The sequence below is a fragment of the Hippopotamus amphibius genome, chromosome 15, assembly GCF_030028045.1.
Source record: "Hippopotamus amphibius kiboko isolate mHipAmp2 chromosome 15, mHipAmp2.hap2, whole genome shotgun sequence".
NCBI classification, from domain to species: Eukaryota; Metazoa; Chordata; class Mammalia; order Artiodactyla; family Hippopotamidae; genus Hippopotamus; species Hippopotamus amphibius.
The window spans coordinates 50265805-50286852 of record NC_080200.1 but is presented as its reverse complement, the minus strand read 5'-3'; the positions used below and the strand labels follow the sequence as shown (position 1 = coordinate 50286852).

The 21048-nt window shown below is 33.9% G+C and overlaps 1 protein-coding gene across 1 annotated transcript in view; it reads right to left on the bottom strand.

The window, feature by feature from the left end:
- The window catches only part of LOC130836615 (cadherin-10), a 168760-nt gene extending 164295 nt beyond the window's left edge, over positions 1-4465 (bottom strand). The window contains exon 1 of the mRNA XM_057708931.1: positions 4308-4465. The gene's annotated coding sequence lies outside the window, so the exon portion shown is untranslated. The remainder of the gene's footprint in view (positions 1-4307) is intronic.
- Between the last annotated feature and the right edge of the window lie 16583 nt (positions 4466-21048).

The window sequence follows — 21048 nt, the reverse complement described above, 5'->3', positions numbered from 1 at the left end:
GAGAGAGATCAGCCCCACCCTGAAATGTTTAGACAGGTCATTTAATACTGAATTTCCTGTTAAGAAGCAATGTTGTTGTATTATACCTTATAGCCAATTGCTTAATCCTGTCCTGAAACTGAAAATGTTATTTAATTTTAATTTATATTTCTGCACCATACAGAATATGTAGTATCAAGGCTGCTTTCTAAAAAGAAAAAAGCAAGGGGCAGATTTAAAATTGAGATCACATGGTTTGGTGAAGTGCTTCATAATGTTACTGACAAACTCTCTAAGGATCTATGTCCTCTACGACAAGGGACTGTCTTGTGGGAGGCACTTCAGCCTCCCACAAGACAGTCGTTATTTTCAAGGAATGCTACACTTTATTTTGTAAAATGAAGTACAATGTAATTCTATTTTATTCATCCTCACTCAATTTTCAGCTTTCCCTTCTTTAAATCTACCAACAATAGGTAATATTTAACAAATATCTCTTAGTGTTATAGAGAACATCACATACATTGTGAGAGAGAAAAAGGATAAAAGTAAAAAGACATTGGTGAAAACAAAGCACCTTTATTCTTTAAAAAAAAGCAAGTTACTTTTTTTGTGAGAAGTTGCATTGACAATAAAGAGTTAATCAGAAGTTATACTGAAACATTTTTTTTTTAAACTTTCAGATCATTTTAACTGACCAATGCCAATATTACATTAAAATAATGCATTTCCGGAAACCTACAACTTTTAATGTCATAGATGTGATTTTCTCACAATGTTTACTTCTTGAGTTTGTTGGACAAAGAAGGTATGGCAAAGGCAAAAATGGCTTCATGTGTTTTAGATATCCTTATGAAAGACAGCACAACTGGATTATAAAAGGGCTTGAGGTCTCATACTAAAATATCAGGTAAGGTGAAGCTGCTCTAGGACAAGAAAGGAAGAAGAGAGAGGTGACCCTGAGGTGATATTGTTATCTTAGAAAACAGACACTCCTTGTAGAGTGTTTGAAATTTTCTCATTCAGATGTGTGATAAAAAATATCTGTAATTTTGAGTGTGGAACTTATTGGAGGCAAAAGTAGGGATTGTCACATCACTGCTCTGTATACATCATTCAAATGCTTTAATTAGAAAAAGAAAGGCAGATTTAAAAATGCTTAAATTCAGGACTTTTTTTCTATCTGCATATTATAGGTTATTGTAATTACGAAAAAATAAAATTTTCTCCATGAACTCACTGGTCCAAATTAAGCGTGAAGAAAAGGAAAATGACTTTTTTATGTTAACTTTCATTTCCCAACTATGAATTCATAACACTATTCTGTGGACTCCAGTTTGTCTTCAAAATATTCATAAGAGGGACCATATACACTTCGTACAAGGCTTATTCTATGCCACCATTGCTCAGCATAAGCCTGACAAGAATGAGGGCACCTTTCTTGCTACTTGGGTTTTAACTTCAGCCTATTTCAGACATGACTGTTAAATACAATATGATTAGTGAAGTGACTTTTCTGAAACCCTATTCCACATAATATTTTAGGTTAATCAAAAGTGGAGTTTTCAAAAATAGACCTGGAATCTGGAGACCAAACAGCTGCATAAAATTATTTATGATTGGCATAAATAAGTTTTATATTTCTCTACTTAATACTTTGTTGTTTCAGTATTTTACAAGCACTTCTACGTGGCAACAGTATTAGAATGTAATTTGCATGGTAGAAATAAGAATATATTATGGCAAATGCTTTTGAAATCCAAGGGCAAGACTAGGGGTAGTTGCTTTTACAGCCCTGCTTTGTATTAATTGCTTACCATGCAATGCTATTACTGATAATAACACTTAACAAAAATATGGTTTACTTTGCTGCTGAATCAGCATCGTCAGAGCAAATGCCGTTCCTGTGCTGCAGCCTAGCGGAATGGTTTGGTATAAAAGTGACATATTCCAGGAGCACTGGCTTATCACTTGCTGCAAAGTAGGTTAGGAAACATATGAAATAAGCCGTACGCCCAGAAACCCCCAGATAATATATATTCTGTCTCAGTCATTTGTTTATGTGTGAAATGAAATGAAGATCAAAAAACGCATCTTAGACTCTGAACAGGGTTCACATATGTTGGAATTAACCTTTTCAGTTTCAAATATTCTCTTTTTCAACAGGAAAAGAAAAAAAGACATACATACCTCTTTCAAATACACTAACTTTCTTAATATTGTGCCAGAAATCTCTCTAAAAAGAAAAACAATTTTCTATCCCTTTCTTCTTTAACAAAATCTTAGTGTAGGTAAAAATCTAACAGTATAATATTAAATTCAATACCTGTACAGTACTGTTCTTATCAATAAATAGCTAGGTTTTATAAACATCTAGGAATATCAACTGAAGCATTAATCAGGTACCAAGCAATTTAACCACTGACCTCACACATATACATGTGTATGTGGATGTCCTACAGATTATGTGCTCCTTTCCTGTGTCCCTGGATTTTTTTTCTCTCGCTCTCTCTTTTTTTTTTTTTTTTCTTTTTCAGGCATCTAAGTGTATGGAATTCTATTCTTTGATTGGAGTCAGGGAAGGCATACGCATTCACCAGGGAAGTCAATTTGTCAGCAGCAAGTATTTGAAACCAAAGAAGTATCTGATTTAATGAAAGCAGACATTGACTCGTACTTTAAAAACAGCCCCCCCCAAAAGAAAGTGAAAGCAAATGAAAGAAACATTTCTTTATGTTCTTTTTATGTTTAATCATCAGAATGGATTTGTATTTGATGTGTCCCTAAGCCACAAACACACTCTGCTTAGATTTGTGCACTTTCCAACACCTTTGCTCCACAATCTCCCACCAATAAACCACTATTTCCTTATGCATTACACATTGAATACATATGTGTCACCTTTACTGTGCTGCAGGGAAGGGGGGCAAGCAGATTATCTATGCAACTTATCATCTACCTGTTTCTCTATGACACAGACCTCTTCCTATTTTCTTCAACACTTTAACTAAAAATGAACCTAGAGCTCTTGTCAATGACATAATGTTTTCACGAAAGTTCTACTAATTAAAAATCCTCACCATACCAGACCTAAAAAATGAGCACACTCTTGCCAAGTGTTATTCACCACAGAGAAGCTCTTGTAGCTACATTTTAAAGCAGGATAGAGAGGGGGATGCTGTGGAGCGAGAAAGTCAGCTAACATATACATTGAAGCATACCAGTTGTCAGCATCAGAGGGACAGATTATTTTTAATATAGATCCTTCAGAAATAAATAAGAAAAAAGCATGTATCCCCAAACAGCTGAGAGTAATGCATGTGCAGTTTTGGATAAGAGAAGCTTTTACTAGAATGAAGAACCACAATTAGAGGAAATAGATTTGTTTTTTGGAAGCAGAAGATGAGAGGTCAATTTTAAAATGTATGCCTTGATTGCACCTGTAGACCCCCCTTTTTAATGATAAAGAGATGGCAGGTTTTTATGGCAGTGGCATAAAAACACTTTCAGACTACTGCTTTTGCCCATACTTACAGGGTTATCAATAGTTACTTGTTGGGGACATGCACTTAGTCTTGCAATGTGCTGCATTAATTTAACACCACATAAAATATGGATTTTATTGCAGCAGAGACAATAAATGCTGCAACTGCTGACTACATGCATTTAATCTCCCCTCTTCATCCTTCCCCTCTCATACTTCTGACTCGGATACCAAATGCGAATCTAGGAATTCTGCCTATTCTATTTCTGATAAATGTCAATCTATCTTATTTATGTAGATGCTTAGTGACCATTGACAGGTTCAAGGCATCTGTCTTCTGCCTGTCATTTCTCCTTATATTGAAGCTACAATGAACTATGACTATAAAGAAGAGCAGAGTGGACCCATTCATATGGAATGCAAAGTAATGTTCGATGATGGAGTTCATAGCAACAACGTTCTCTTCAACGGATTTTTTAAAATGAAGATGAACAAGTATGAACATGACAAATTACACTCCATAATGTATTTTTAGCATCTGTTCAGAGTGAATGAATTCACAAACTAACAACATGACCCACTCGAGCATAATATATAATTTATCCAGTTTTACATTACCTCTTCAGATATTCAAAGCAGTTGTTTCTAGAACCCAATATATAGTTTTATGCTTAGTAATTTTTTAAGTATTAAAGATAATTATTTGAAAATAACTGCTGAATACAACTTAAAAGCAAACATTTTCCCCCAGGGAAAGAAAATAAGAGACCTTAAGGGAGTTAGGCGGAAAAAAAGAGAGAGAGGGAGATTGAGAGAGAGAGAGAGAGAGAGGAAGTCTTCCTACCTTTTTTTATATCAGCTTCTGGATAATGGAAGTTGGTCCCAGCCAAAATAACCCTGGAGAAATTGTCACTATGTCCCTTTTTTGTTTGTTTTCGGCTGTTATTTTCTATCACTGATTCTACTTCAATCTAACTCAAGCTTTCTCTCAGCATCACTTTTAACTCTGGACGGCAGGGAACCGAAGAAAACGGGGGCGAGCTCACTCTGATTGGCTTTCATTCAGTGCTTCTGATTAAGGGGAAAAAAAAAAAAGGAAAAGAAAAGGAAGGAGGGGGGGAGAAAAACCCTTCCTCACTCGGAGAGAAAGGTTCTGCTGATAGAGCTGCAGCACTCGGCATGGGAAGGTTAGAGACTGGGGAAGTGCTGGCTTTTGCAAGCACACAGCGATTTGCAAGTGAATGCAAGGGGAGGGCGCATCCGAGAGGAGGGCTTTGGATGAAAGGCGTCCCCTCCCCCGCAGGGCAGAAAGACTCTCTGTTTCAAGGCTAAGGTAATCAGCCCAATCTAATCCGCCTGTGTCCGTAATACAATCTCAGCAACAGGACTGCTTCTTGCAATTCTTTTTTAATAGATACTTCTTCATCTGACATATCTATTCCTGCACCGTCCTTACGCCAGACTACCGAAATACATGAACCGAGTGCCAAGTCAAATTGCAAACCAGATCTGACACGTTGCCAGAGTGATTTTTGGTGCGGTTTAAATTATTTATTTATTTTTGCTTTCAGTGAACTTTCTTTCCTTGATTCTCCAAACACCTTATTTTTTGTTGCTTATGGTCAAACAAGAACATACCTTGCTCATCGTTTTGGGATGTCCGTGAGCCAGTCTTGTCTGCTTAATCTTACCTGCTTTGCCTTTTTTATATTTTATAGATAAAATATTTTATTCATAATGTAAATATTCAATTAACGCTATTAAAATATTTAGATTTTGGGCTTGACATCATCTCCTTTTTTTTTTTCTTTTAATTTTTTTTTTCTCAGAAACTTAAGTGTCATGCCCAAACATGTGGGGGGTGGGGAGATGCAGATAATACATTTGGGTGGTTCTATTTACGTAACCATCTAACTGTTCATCTCCCTATTTATTGATCTCTACATTAAGTTGAAATCAACCAAAACCTTACCAAAGGATGTCAGTATAGCTCCACAAAATAACGAGTGTCTTTATATTTTTCTGGCTACAGGTAGATTCCTTTTTAAATAAATACATTACATAAACATGTTATAAAATAATACTATACTATAAACAGATTGTAAAGCTGGAGGAGGAATTATGAAGATAATAACTTTTAGAATACATACTACTGCTCAGAAGTGTTAAATGATTTAAGGTCACAGAGCTAACTAGTGACAAAGTTAAAACTAGAATGACAGTTCATATTTTATATTTATATAAACATATTTATTAAACATATAACATATATACTTATGTGTATTTATAATTCTAGTTTAGTACTGTTTCTGAGATATTATACTACCTCCTGGGTACATATTTTATTATTCTAACCTCAGTAGACCCCTTGTACATAATGAGAAAGGAAAGCAACTCAATCTGGGGGAGAAAAAGGGTGTGGGGATTCTAAATTAGATTTCAAAAAAGTTTTAGTATACACAAGGTTATTATATGACCAACATTACCAGCTAGTTTTATATTTTAAAATATCAAATATTTCTGCTCAACAAAATGATGTTTAGAGCCAAAAGGGACTTTTGAAACTTAATTTTGCAGATAAGGGCATCTGGAAAATTGTGATGACCCTGCTAAACTTGTATGATAATAGAGCAAGAATTCTTAAACCTATCTCTAGATCACTTACCCATAGCTTTTTGGCTTTTTTTTTTTTTTTTTAAAGAGGACCTTAACTTTAGAGCCAGATAAAAATAAATATTCTATTTTTTTCTGTAATGTATTTGTGTTAATATGATGTATGTGTTCAATATAATACTGCCATTGACATATTAAAGTTGGTTGTCAAGAGAAATTATAGAATGTCATAGTCTATATATAAACTGTATAGTGTTTAATTAAATGCAACAGGTCAGGTGCATACATGTATGATGGTCTCTTACTAGATTAACTATTTTCGTATGTTTGTTTGTTGTTTTCAGAATAAATGGCTGCATAGTATGAGGAGTTGCTTATATTACATTTTAATTGGTCCAGTTGAGAAAATAACCAAAGTCTGAGCTCATATGTAAAATGCTGTTTTGTCAATAAAAATACATGCTGCAATGATGTATTCCCCAAATAATAAGTTTTTCTTTTAACGAGATAGTTTATTCTTCTCTTATATAAATTTCTGAGTTGCTATGATTTCTGTGCTCTGCGTAGTCATCAGAAACTTGGGTTCCTTTTCTCTTGATGTTCAACTAGTCCTAAGGAGTTGAACTCATGTATATTATGCAATAGCAATCACCCCCACATCTGCTTTCTAGAAAGAGGAATAAAATAAAGAAGGAAAGGATGCCCTCTTCCACTGGAATCTTCTATGATTTCATTAGCTGTAAATGAGACACTTGGCCACAAATTGTTTCAAAGGAGGCTTGGCAATGTAGTATGTACTCTGGAAAGCTATTTGCCCAGCTAACATCACTCATACTATTAGAGAAGATGACAAAATTGGATAAAAATAGCAGCAGTGCAACCATATTATGTATCATATAGCAGCATATTTTATAAGTTTTTAGAGGAAAAATAAAATTTTTTTCTGTTTAAAAACAAATCGTGTTATGATGTTACAAAATGGTATCCATGCAATATACATTTTACTAACATTTAAAAACATTGACGTATGAAACAATGGTATGGACAGTTATTACATTTTCTGTTTTATGATCAGGTAATATATTAAATAAACAAAACAGTCATGTATCCTAAAATTCAGGATGTATAGATACAGATATGAGAGAGAGAGAGAGAGAATTTGAAGAATGAGTGTATTAAAACTTATTCCATTTTTCTTAATGCCCTCCTTGTACAAGAGAGACTCATATGCTATCCTATTGAATAAAAGCTTTAGTAACAAAAATTAAGATAAAGCATAAACAAAACATTGGCTAAAAATGAAAACCTCTGATAATTTTTGTTTTATTAAGCAATATCATTTTTCAGTTCCTTCTTTGTTTCACTCTATAAATGGTTTAACTTGGGATCCTGCAAATTTCTCTATTTCTTTTGTTTTCTCTGGAAATCTTATGTAAATCAGTCCTGTGAATTAGGTAAAGCTTCCCTATGGTCACCAATGTTAGGGAATGTCACCCCATGGAAAGTCAGAAAAAAGAACAGTAAACTCTGTATAAATGGAACAAATGGGTCAGTGCCTCTCAAAAGTGTCCCTCAATGTGAGGAAAGGCCATGTGACCATTATAAGCAAATAAAAGCTAATGAAAACTTAAAAATATATATTTCCATACTTTAAAAACTGGAGTATGGAAATATATTTTTCCATATATTGCACAGAAAATACCTTACTATAATAATAAAACACGCAAGAAATTGAAAAACATGTTATCATTATACTAAGGGACACTCTGTACGCTGACCTCCTTCATTGCAAATGTAAAAGACCCAATTTGGTTAAAATCAGTTAAGTAAAACAACCTTCCATCCATGTGGAATGATATGCCTAAAAGTTGTCTCACTGTTGCTAAACAATAAGCATCAATCCTTAAGGTGTCCCTTGCTAAACAGCTACATACTTGTTTTAAAACAATAGCTTCTCAGCCACCTTTTCCTGGGTTTCTTTTAATGGTGTTAGTGATTATGTCAATTTCTACTATAAAAGGAAGTTAATGAAACCTAGTTCTCTCTCTATGGCTATGAAATGAGGATAGAGAATGTCTACACTGCTTCACTCTCCACAAATACATTAGCAGAAAAATAATTTGGCATAGTTTGTTTGACACATTTTTTTCTAATCTCCTACCAGTCTGCCTTACTGGACTCTAGATGCTGGAAAATTTTAAATTACATTCTCCTGGCAGTGAGTGGTCTGGGAAGGGTAGGGGTGGTTCATATTCTGTTTTTCAGATATCCTCATCATATTTGAATTAGAAATTGAATTAACTAAAGAGAAAGGCAAGGTGAGAGGCATTAATTTGGCCACCATGGATAACAGCTGAAGAAGCATGGTTTTGCAGTTACGCTTACCTGAGGCAGCTGTTTGGATCATAACAATGGATGTGTGATTTTGGAGGCTGGAAGTGCTCTTGATAGTCACGTAATCCTCTCTTTCTATTCATGTTGTAAACTACCAACTATCACTCAAAATGAAATAATAATTGTTCTTATTATTTTATTTATTTATTTTGCCTGAAGTAGCTAGTGTGGCTTCTGTTACCTGCAGCTGAACTATTATTAAAATTTGTTTGTAATGATAACCTCTGTTACTACTATTTAACCATATGTCAACATATGCATTTGGGGAATGGGACAAGGGAGGCTTTAGCCAGGGAAAATTAAAGTATCAAGTAGCCAGTTACATTTCCAAAAATATAATTATTTTGAAAAACAATCGAGTTAATGAAAGAGCATGTGATCATAAATTTATTTTGACCCTCCTGCACCCTTCTCTTTAAAAGCTGCTGTGTGCTCTGTGTACTTTAGGTATAAAGGTCAGGGCTCATTTTCTTTCTTAGATCAAACCTGAATCACAGTGTTTGACTTTTCCCTGCTATTTTTAATGTAAAATTTTTTGGTGACATATGAAAAGTTTTAAAAGTAAATTGAATCTTATAGTCTTAGCGAGACAGAAAAAAAAATAGATTGAATAATTCTCATGTTGATTGAAAAGTAAATGCTTACTCAGTCTGACTGCTTTCATCTCTACCTGAATAAGGATAGTGGCTTATTTTAAAATTTGAAACATTGGTGAAGTGAAGGTAATCAGGACAGAATTTTCCATTTTTGGTTATGATTTAAATTTATGCCTGAGAAAGTGAATACAAGAAAAATCTTTAAAAAAAAAAGTGGAAAACAGTAAATCATAATTCTAATGTATTTTCAATTTCATTTAATGGAAAAAATGTAATCTCTTATCCTTATGTTTAGATTTTAAGTTGTATAGTTAATACAGAGACTAGGTCAGAGTGGTAAAAACAACATTTTAATTAATATTATCACTCTGAAAAGCCATTCTAAGAATTCTTAGAGTCTTTTTAAGAAAAGGCAATATTTTTAAATAAATTAAATATCTATTATAAAAGACTAGAAAAATCACGTCTTTTATTTCTTCTCTCTTAAAATATTTCATTCCTCCTCATCCTTTCCTTCACTTATTATTTGTCAATAAATGTTAATTTTGAGATATTTTACCCTACAATGTAAGCTATCAAATTAGTTTGTGAGCTTGATGGATGTTGGCAGAAGACGCGAGACTCCTAAGTCAGAGACAAAAGGCACAGGAAGCAGCATGGCTGTCATATCTGTGACAATTTTCTTGGTCTCCACATGTCATTTGGACAATGCCTGAGATGGGCGTGTGGGTGTTACACCAGCAGTGGGTTTGTATTATAGCTGAGGGACACCAAGCTTAGGGAGCCCCACTTTTTATATAATGGACTGTTAGCAAAACTGCCTGAACTCCAAAGGGAGATACTACCTCCACGGTGTTGTACAGCATGCAATCCCTCTATGCTGGTGGAAACTCATCATTCAAGAGAGTTTCTATACAAATGTCTTTCAAAATATAGTTTAAAGAAAAGGGAGTTTAGTACAAAAATGTGAGACATATGGAAAACTGTCTTCCAAGATTATTATTTGTTGATCCAATGAGAAATGTCAGCTGGAAACTCACCTATACAAAGCACATGGTAACCCTAGTCTTTAGGAAAATTCTGCACATGACTGGGTATTCGACCTAAAGAACCAACAATGTGGCCTGTGACAAAGACTCTCATTGATCAAACATTACTCAGGCTTCCCTGACCTCTTTTGCAGTTAGGCCTGACTTTTGGACTTCCATGTTCATGTCTGCATTGTCCAATTTTAGCAAGAATCCTGCTGAATCAGTTTAATCAAAGTCATCACCCTCGATATGTGATCACCTTCAATTTTTGATCAAGTTCCTCATGCTCCATCATCCCCCCAGGTGGTGTCTGATTACTCTGTTCTGCCTTCAGCAAGAATCCGGTTAGGTCAGTTTAGCCAGAATCCCCCCTTACTCCTGATGTTTCCTCTTAGTAATTTTCCATCCACTGACCCCATCTTGCTCCTTGGCTATAATTCCCACTTACCCATGCTGTATCCAGAGTTAAGCCCAACCTTTCTTCTCCACTGCAGACCCCGTTGCAGTGGTCCCTACATCCATCTCGATGGCCCCCTTGAATAAAGACTTCCTTATTGTGCTTTATCAAGTATCGTTGAATACTTTTTTTTTCTGTAAAAACGTCCATGTAAGATAAATAAGTACTAGGGATGTAATGTACAACATGATAAATATAATTAACACTGCTGTATGTTATATATGAAAGTTAAGAGAGTAAATCCTGAGTTCTCATCACAAGAAAAAATATTTTTTTCTCATTCTTTAATTTTGGATCTATATGAGATGATGGAGCTTCATTAAACTTAAACTGGTAATCATTTCATGATGTATGTAAATCACATCATTAAGCCATACACCTTAAACTTAATGCTGTATGTCAATTATATCCAATAGAATTGGAGGAAAAGTAGTAATTTTTTCTTTAAATGTCTGGAATAATGGTTAACAAAATGCAGTCTATGAACCCAAAACGTCAGCATCACCTGGAACCTTGTTATAAATGCAGATTCTCATCTCTTCAGATCTACTGACTCAGAAACTATGGCAGTAGTCAGCATTCTGTGTTTTCAATTGTCTCAAAGTGAATTTGAGAGCTGAAATTTGGGACTCACTGGCCTGCAGTTGCTTGCAAAGCGATCTAGAAAAGAAAGAAACCCCAACTTAAAACTCACGATGCACAATTGAGAGAATTATTTATGCAATCGCTTATTTTTAACACATATATATTATATGCAGAAGCATTGCAAAACATTGTGCTATTTATGAGATTGTGGGGGAGAGCTATAATCATGATCCTGGCTAAATAAGGATTTAGCCATCTAATGAGAGAGGCAGGAATGAAGACAAGTGATACACGAAAGTAAATGAAGGGGAAGAAAGAGGGGAATTTTGCCAAGTGTGTGATGAATGTGGAAGTAGTTACTCTCGAGGTTTCAAAATATAGTATTACGACTCTGATAAATGTCAGTTTTGGTTTTAATTTCAGCAGTCAACATGCTAGAGGGAGGATGGCAATGAAAATGCCTGGTGATGATGCTGCATCCTGGCAGCGTGTTGATTAAACAGAATCCCACCAGAATTGCCAGGAGAACAAACAGAAGGAGGAGGGGTTCTGACCTCCTTTCTTACAATCTCCAGTGATGATGGTAGCTTGTTTCCTATGTGATTTCACACAGCCCTGTGTAATCCTTCATGTGATAATATGGAAGAGGAAGAGGAAGAGGGAATGAAACAAGGAGAGGAAACAGGGGGAGGAGGAGGAGTTTCATAAAATCAGATTCCAAAACTAAATGAAACAAAATATCTTCTTCCTTATAGATAGGGCTGGCTTTGTGGGTCTGCATCCTGTGCAGTCACACAGGGCCCCATGCTTAGAAGGAGCTCATCCTTGGTTTAATGCACTGTTGGTGCAATCATGAGTTTCTTAATAATATTTGAACAAGGGGTTCCACATTTTCATTTTGCTCTGGGGTCCATGATTTTGTAGCTGAACTACTTATAATACTAATGCATTATGATGTCATTCACAGACTGAAAAGTTCCCATCACAGGTGAGTGTTTGAACAGTAATCAGTGTTGATATTTAGCAGACAAACACATCGATAAATCTATTTGTCACTAGTAAACAAGAACAATAAAGTGTACATGACTCCTGTTAAGCTGGGCTTGACTCTATAACATTTGATCTCTAGTGTAAAGTCACTGGCATCAGGCCTCAGTGATATCAGTAGGTAAAATTTCATTCATCCATGCATTCAGTTATTCATTTTCCAGCTACTTATTGAGCTACTACAATATGTCATATATTTTGCTTATCACTGGAGATGTGATATAATCAATAGCTCTCTCAGTTCTCAGCCGCACAGAACTCACTCTCTAGTAGGAGAAAAGAATAACTATTTAATCACACAAATGATTATATTGCTATTCACTGTGATAAGTACTATGAAAGAAGATACCTTTCTATTGCATCTTATAAGGGTCTTGACCTAAATGGGGAGGAGCTAGGAAGAGGGTCAGAGAAGTTTCCTAGGTGAGGCTTGAGGTGAAATTAGAAACATGATGGAATGCCCTTTACTCCGTTGTGACTGTTAGAAGAAATTATCATGTGTGTTGCCTGGTAAAATTTAAATCATGCCCTCCTAGCATCTAATTGGTCAAAGTAGTTTCCTTACTGCAGATGTATGTAACCACGACAACAATGGAATCCTAATTTACCAGACATATTATGCATATATACATATATGTTTTTGTTACCCTAAGAACATCTTGCTCATGCTATAGGTCACTGGAATAGAGCAAAACATACTTCAACTCCTACAATGTGCCAAACATCTATGTAGCCCCTGCAAAAGTACTTTAATCTTTACCAGCTTTTCAACCACTTTTCAGGACATGTAAAACAAACAAAAGCAAAACAACAACACAAAAACAAAAGCAAAACAATATCACCTATTGAACCACATGTATTTTAGGAAAATCCTGGAGAAAAAAAAATCTGCGTTGGTGCAATTCATTTATATAGTGACTACACCATTGTTTAATTTTATGCAAAGATTTATTTATTTTTGATATCATGGTCCCTGCATCAAAATATCCTATGGCTGAAAAGTCACCAAGATTTACCAAGTATTTAGATTTATCTAAACACAATCTAATTCAGCCTACAGTTAGACCAAGAGCCAAAATAAATTCACCCTGATTAGAAGAGTTTTATTTTTAGATAAAGATTTATATTTCATAAATTTCTTCATTTAATTGATACAGCAACTATTCACCTAGATACAAGATCTCAAGCTAAGTATAGTTACTTAACATTTTGCATTTTTTATCTTAACTCAATTAATGCAAATGATTCAAAGTCTTCACAAAAAATACAAAATCTAAAACAATTTCTAGGTGATTGGTTAAAATTGTTAGCAATTCAATTACTACCTAGTTTAAATATTAAATTGAAATTTAAGAAACAAAATAAAGCATCAGAATGATCACTTGTGAAATTCCTGAGGTGCTGTCTGTAAATACTGCTCCAGGAGTGGAAGTTTTTTAAGTGTGTACTGTATCAACTTTATTTTTGTTATTTGCCATCATTCTAGTATAGTAAAATGGTCTTTCCGCAAAGTACAAATAAAATAATCAATATTTAAGAAAAACAAGAGAACAACATCATTTAACAAATTAAGTAGTGCTAAACATGGAATTCCAAAACAGTGGGAAAGATTGAAGATGCAGAATTTTCCATGACTTTCAATGTTTACTCATATCAAACAGTATCATAACCCATAAACTTTGAAAGTGTTTGTACAGACGTGAGACTTACAGTATCATAATCATCAAAGTATGTTTAAACCTTATTATTATTTTTTTATTTAGCAAAAATAATTTCTTACTCTATCTTAATCCTGAGCTGCCTTTTTCTCTCTCTCCCAAACACCTTCCTTTGTAAGTCTTCCAGACCTATTGACATTTTTTGGAATAAGTTCTGGTCATTCCAATTATTAATCAATCTAGATGTTTTCAGCTCCTATATCTTGTGCTTGGGTTGGAAGAGGACAGTAGCAAGGAGAGAAGGCCTGAATTGAGGAGCATACGCAGGGGCCTATAAGTGGGAAAGAAATGAGTTTGAATCAAAGCCCTAGGATAGGGAGGCCTCCAAGCTTGGCTTCGTCACTGGAGGCTTCTTGTTCTGGCTTGGAGCAGGTGGTTGTCACCATAACAGTGGGTTGTTCCCTTCATTAAACCAGGATGTAGGATAAAGTGGACTAAGCCAAAATAAGGGTTTAATCCTAGCATTTATCTTAAAATTCTACATACATTCTTAAGTATCTCTGTCTTTGTCTCTCTAATCCATATGTTGTCATTTAATTAATTCTCTTTTTTTGTTTTTGTTAAGGGAAAAAATTATACATGAATAGAAGCCAATAAAAATATTTATGAAATTGATAACTACACACAGATCAGAAAATTTAAATCTTTATTTTATTAGCAGTATTGACACATCTAGGTGAACTGTACATAATATGTGGATGTATATAAATTCAGCACAATATACAGTCACATAAAAATGGCTATTTGATATAATGAAGGGAAATGCATTCCAGATATTAATTGCTAGAGCTTTGAAAATCTTTTTCATGATATTATTACCTTATATCCTCTGTGTTCTTCTTACTAGCTTTCAATGTACAGTGCAAGTAAGACTGCAAGTGCCCATTTTTGAAGCCAATAGAAATAAATATGTAGTATTTGTTTACATGCAATCCCTCAAAAACGTAATATTGCTTATATGCAATTCCTCAAAAATAAAATATAATCAAAAGTTAAATGATGCAATTTGAGATAGATTTATGACCATAGACAAAGGGAATAACTTCAGATGATAATTATTTTAGTAAGTGTTAACATTTTTCAATGAAAAGACACTGATGTGCAATACTCTTAGCGTGAAATGTTTAGACTTCATTGTTTTCTCCAGTGACCCTACCACCTATCCACTTTGGAATCCTTGGGGTACCATGTAGCTTAGCAGTTAATATGCTATTGTGTGTTTTGTTTTTCTTACAGAATTAAAGTATTATCTGATACTAAACTTTCAATACAAGATTTGTTCATTTTTCTATACTTAACCTACCACTCCTTGGATGGTCATGGAGAAGTGGTAGTTTGCAGACACACTGCTATGATGAAAATGTATGACATATTATTTCACTATGACTGCAAATTCTGTTCTTATAGTCAAATGAAATCATAGATTTTTTAGTGATATTTCTTAATTTCAAAGTCAGATCTACTATTCCTGCTCATAAATATCTATTTTCATTATTAAATGCACCTGACTTATTGAACAAATACTTCTCTAATGCCTCTAATATCCCAGGGACTATTCTAGGACTTGGGGATAGAGCAGTAAAGAAAATATAGAAAAGTCTGTTCTCAAGAAACTTGCATTCAAGTACGGGGAGAAAGAAAGTAAACAAGTAAGCATATAATAATGCTAAAGATGGTGATAAGTGATATAGGTATAAATAAAGCAGGTAAGGAGGTGTGGTAGAAGAAGAATGGCACCCAAAGATGTCCACAATTCAATATCTGAAATTTGTGAATATGTTACCTTACATAGTAAAAGGGACTTTGCAGATGTGATTAAGTTAAAGGTCTTGAAATGAAAAGTTTATCCTGCATGATTCTGGCAGACAATATAACTACATGAGCCTTTAACAGTAGAGAACATTTCTCAGCTCAAAAAGTAATGTGAAAATAGAAGAGAACCAGTGAGATGGTGGCAAGAAAAAATGGTTGAGCCAAGGAATGTGGTTAGTCTCTGGAAGCTAGAAAACACAGAACACATTCTCTCCCAGAGAGAAAGGAAATCTTGTTGACATCTTGATTTTAGTCTAGTGAGACTCATGTGGGTATGCACTTACAGAATTGTAAAATAATAAATTTGTGTTGTTTACATCACCAAAATTGAGGTACTTTGTTCTAGGAGCAATAGGAAGCTAATACAGGAGATCAAGAGAGACTGTGCCTTTTTGCATAACACTGTTAGGGAAGGAGTCTTTGATGATGTGATGGTTGAACAGAATTGAACGAAGTGAAGCAAGCCATCTGCATACACATGGGAAGAACTCTCCAGGCAGAGGGAACAGCAAATGCAAATGCCCAAAGGCAGAAACTTGCTCACTTGTTTGAAGAATAGCATGAGGCCATCAGGACTGAAAAGCAGTGAATTGAAAGTAAAGAATTCTGTAATGAGGTGAATGCTGGCATTGAGGAGTCAGGCTTACCTGGGCTGGTTACATCCAGGCAATTTATTCTAACTGACATGGTGAGCTCTTGCAGGTTTGGGGCAGAGGAAAAACATCATCTGATTTAGATTTGAAAATGGGTTATTTTGATCACCCCATGGAGAACAGATTGAGGAAGGGAAAGAGTAGGACTGGTCAAACTGAGAGACCAACAAAGAAACTTTAATGATGTTCAAGTAGAAGATGATAATATCATGAAGGAATAGCTATATTTTGTATATATTATAAAGATAACTATAACAGGACTTGCTGATGAATTACATATTAGCGTTAGGAAAAATAAAAGAGGGATAACTCTGGCTGCAAAATAGAGTTGCCATACTGAGATGAGAAATGAGGGAAAAATAGGTTTGGGACCAACCAAAATGTTTGCACATGTCTGTTTTGTGATTTTTTAACATTTCTTTTCCACACCTCATGCATGTTGCACTCATGTGCCTTTTTCTCTGCCTTCAACATCACTCATGATTATTATTGTTTTCATTAATTTAAAATTTTCAGAATAAATAATACTTTAGAAGAGACTGTCATATTTTCATGCTGATGCACCACTTCGTGCTGTTCACCCGGAAATCCATAGCCTCAGTGTTTTCTGCTTAACTGTCTTCCTCACCGTCCTGCTACAGTTATACATTTTTCTAAGTTATACATTTTTCATTTGAGTAATTTCTAGTCAAAGCTTTTTTAGATAAAACCTAATTTGAAAATCTAAATGAAAACAATATTTTGAAGGTATATGCAAATTCATTGAGAAGTCTGCTCTTTGATTTTCTTAGCCATGGCAATTGATTCCCAAATGCTAGGATGTGGGAATGAACACTTTTGCCCTATTAGGTGACAGGTTTCAAACATTAAAAATAACTACTATTGTTTTCATGAATTCAAAAATGTCAGCATTATATATTACAAAAATGTACTAGGAATGGTAGGCGTAGATTTGTATACATAATATGAAACAGTGAATTAATCAAGCAAGTAATTTGTATTTAATTAAAACATCTACAAGAATTGCCAATTATGGAAAAGTAGATCTCAATAACAAACTCTCTCCAGACCCATATGTACCTAAACATGTAGATATGAACTTAAAAATTGTACACAAAATAAGATTTATTGTAATGTAACTGAAATGTGCATCTCTTACCATATTTTAGCAAAGTAGTATTTTTAAACATTTACTGAGCAACATAAACACCCATTAAGTCATCACTCGAGAAAATGATTTTAATGACAGGTAATGAAATTATTTTGATTATATATTTTGTAGATTATCATCAAATATCTGAATTGTTACCAAGAGTTTAGAAATCCTTAAAGAGAAAAAAATATTCTTCTCTAATTGGGTATGTGAGCCTTCTGCAGGCTAATATGTGTTCCTACAAGATTCATTGACCTTTGGTGACATCATGTAGGCATACACATCTGGGTGAATTCTTATAAGTACATGTGTGGAATAAAAGAATATTCTATTAGATAAATAGATGGAATAAAAGAATATTCTATTAGAATAAAAGAATATTCTATTAGATAATAAGTAGTTTATAATAAATATTAGTAGCAGTTGAGCCATGACCTAGGTACTGGATTACTAACATAATTAATAAAATATGTTCACTAATTTATGTCTAAATATAAAAATATAATTTATACCAAAAATAATACCTCATTCTGTTTCATGATAAAACATGGATATTCTACAAAATTCAGAATTTTAAAAATAATAGAATTAAGTTACTATTCTGTTCATTTATTGAAATCATCTAAAAATATACCAATCCAGACTAGCTTTTATTAATCTTACTGTTTTTTAAAAATTAATATGAGATGTGATCAATACCCTTGCAAAATCATCATTAGTCAACAGGATATTTTTCTTCTTTTCCTGCAAATAAAATTTAGTGATGTCAAAATTAAAGTGTTCAGGTTTCCTTTCCAAATATTTAATTAATGATTGTTCTGTATAGGCTTTTTTTTTTCACCAAATTAAATCACAAAGCTACTAATTTTAATTTATTCTGTACATCTGTTACAAAGCCTTTTATTTGTAAGTTAAATCAGCAGTTTTTATCTTAGTATTTGTCTATCACTTTAACTCAACAAAATTTTTCTGATGTCTTTTGAGAAAGGACTAATTGTGCTATTTAAGTATTCTCTGATTTCCTGCATGATTACCTTTTCTTCTAACTTTTATTCTTTGACTACATTATGTGACCTTTTGTAACATATTAATTATTAACTAACTCACTAAATCATAAAATCCTAGGTCGAGTGGGAAACTTGGGAGTAAGCCTCTCCAAAAATCATTGTTTGAGACTTCAGTAAGAGGTATCAGAAAAATATTAATTCTTGCATGATACAAAATTGTTGATTTTTAGCAAAATCAAGACCTGTCAAACAACTGGATAGTTAAGCATTTATTTGTTTTGTGCATGCTACCACAGAATTGGAAACACACAAAGTCACATGTCTTTTGGGTCTAAGGCACTTGCCAGCTTGGAGTTGCATGTTTAAAGTAGAAGATTAAATCTTTAAGAATGCACGTGTGTGCAAATAATGCACACATGTAGAGTCATTTGAGTGATACTCCTCCTTTATAGACTGTGCAGTTTTATCAATTCCCTCTGTAGACTTTGCAGTTTTATCTCTATTGTTTTTTAAAAGAAAGACTGGTGATCTATTTGCACACTTAACTATTACACTGTCTTACCTCATTCCCCAAATCTAAGAAAATATTCACATTTTCAAGCTCACTCTCCAAGGTTAGAGTACCAGAATATGGTTGATGGATGGAATTAATGGGACAGTGGAAATCAAACCAATGACCTTGGCTGTTTTGTTTTGATTTAATGTGACCTCGCCAATTGAAAAACCAGTTTTTATGTACTATGCAGAATTATTGTGCCTCTGTAGGCCTTAACTTATTTGACAAAGGTTAAGGCACATGGGTCAATGTAGACTAGACAGAAGCTTTTATCATGATAATTTTCCCCTGAAATAGAGTTCTGAAATATTATTTTTGGTTCAGGGTATGTTTCAATTCCCTAAAGAAGTTTTTATCATTTTATCTACAAAAAGCACAGTACAGCACAGAATAATAAATCCATAAAGAAACAAAAGTAGTATAGAGTTTTATCTTAAGGTAATATATTTTTCCCGAAAAAAAAACAAACCCGCAAACAACAACAACAACAACAACAACAACAGCCAACAAACAGTTTAAGAGGCCAGTGGCCTTTATTTTTCATGTATAAACTGGAAAGCAGCTGAGGGTATTTGATTTGTTTCTTCACTTTCTCTGCTTCCCTGAGAAACCTCATCCAAATCTAGGTTCTGAAAGTTTCTAAAGTGTCAGACTGAATGAAGATAGGCGCTATAATGAAGACCTGTGGGAGATTATTAGTTCAAGCTTGGGGATGTTTGTTTTTGTTTGTTTGTTTTTCCTATGTTTCAGTTTTTAAAATCCACACAGAGTTAAGAATTAAAGAGACTTACGTGAAGTAAGTACCATATTCTTACAGCAGTTCCATATTCAGTACCATATTCTTATAGCAGGCACATATTCAAGCATACTGTTATTTCTAGATGTCTGTGTACTCAATATTATTATCAAAATAAAAGTACCACTTACTTTCTGAAGGGTTAATACTAATAAAATTTTTACATAATTTGCTTTCAGTAAAATTTTAGCAAAGGCAATTTGGAAAATGTTCCATGTGTATGCCCTCAGGAAAAATTTCTTCTAAGATAATTCCTTCCAAATATTGTTTCATTTATAGAACATGACATAGAAAAATTCTACTATAAATTGATCACCATCTGACAGTATTTTATATTTTTTCTCTCATTTACATTTTCATTACTGGTCAATTATAAATGTAAAACTGCCAAACAACCACTTTCTCACTCAGTGACACTTTTAAGGGACTGAAGAGATTATATAAAATATGTAGAAATGTATGTAGAAAATGTAATGCTACATAAAGCTATGTTTTGCTGCTTTAAAATATACTGTCTTTTATATTTGGGGCTATATCAACAAAAGAACACAACTGCTACTTGAAATTTTTTAAAAAGCAGTCAACTTTTTTTCAAAATGTTAAATAACATTTTTAACAGCTTTTGAAAAAACACCACTAAGTTTTAGTTATGTGTTATACAAATTTTGCTTTAATGTAGACCCTGACTGGGTCTATCTGGTAGAATAAGCATGGTTTCATTTAGGAAGGCCTATTCTGATTGAAGCAGTTACATGTGTCTTTGGTGCTTAATTGACAATGTCTGAACTGAGATATGTGCATTTGGGAGATAAGGCAAAAATCGCAGTATCTTTTGAAAGATATGTTATGCAGAGCCTGTATGCTATTTTTCCATGTTTCTTTTTTCTCTCATCTTGAGATCAGTGATAGTGATATAATGGTGATGATTAGAGTTTATCTTGTCAATGGGAAAATATGTGAAATGTTTCACTGTATTACCTTACATTAGAGGATGTGTGTAGTAATACTTGTCTCAGGTTTAGGGCTCTGTCACTCAGTGGCTGTGTGACATTTTGCAAGTGACTTAAACTCCCTCTACCTCTGTTTCATCATCTATAAAATGGAGGGGGAAAAATGTCACTATCTCACCTGTATTATTTCAGCAATATTAATACTTTAAAAATACAA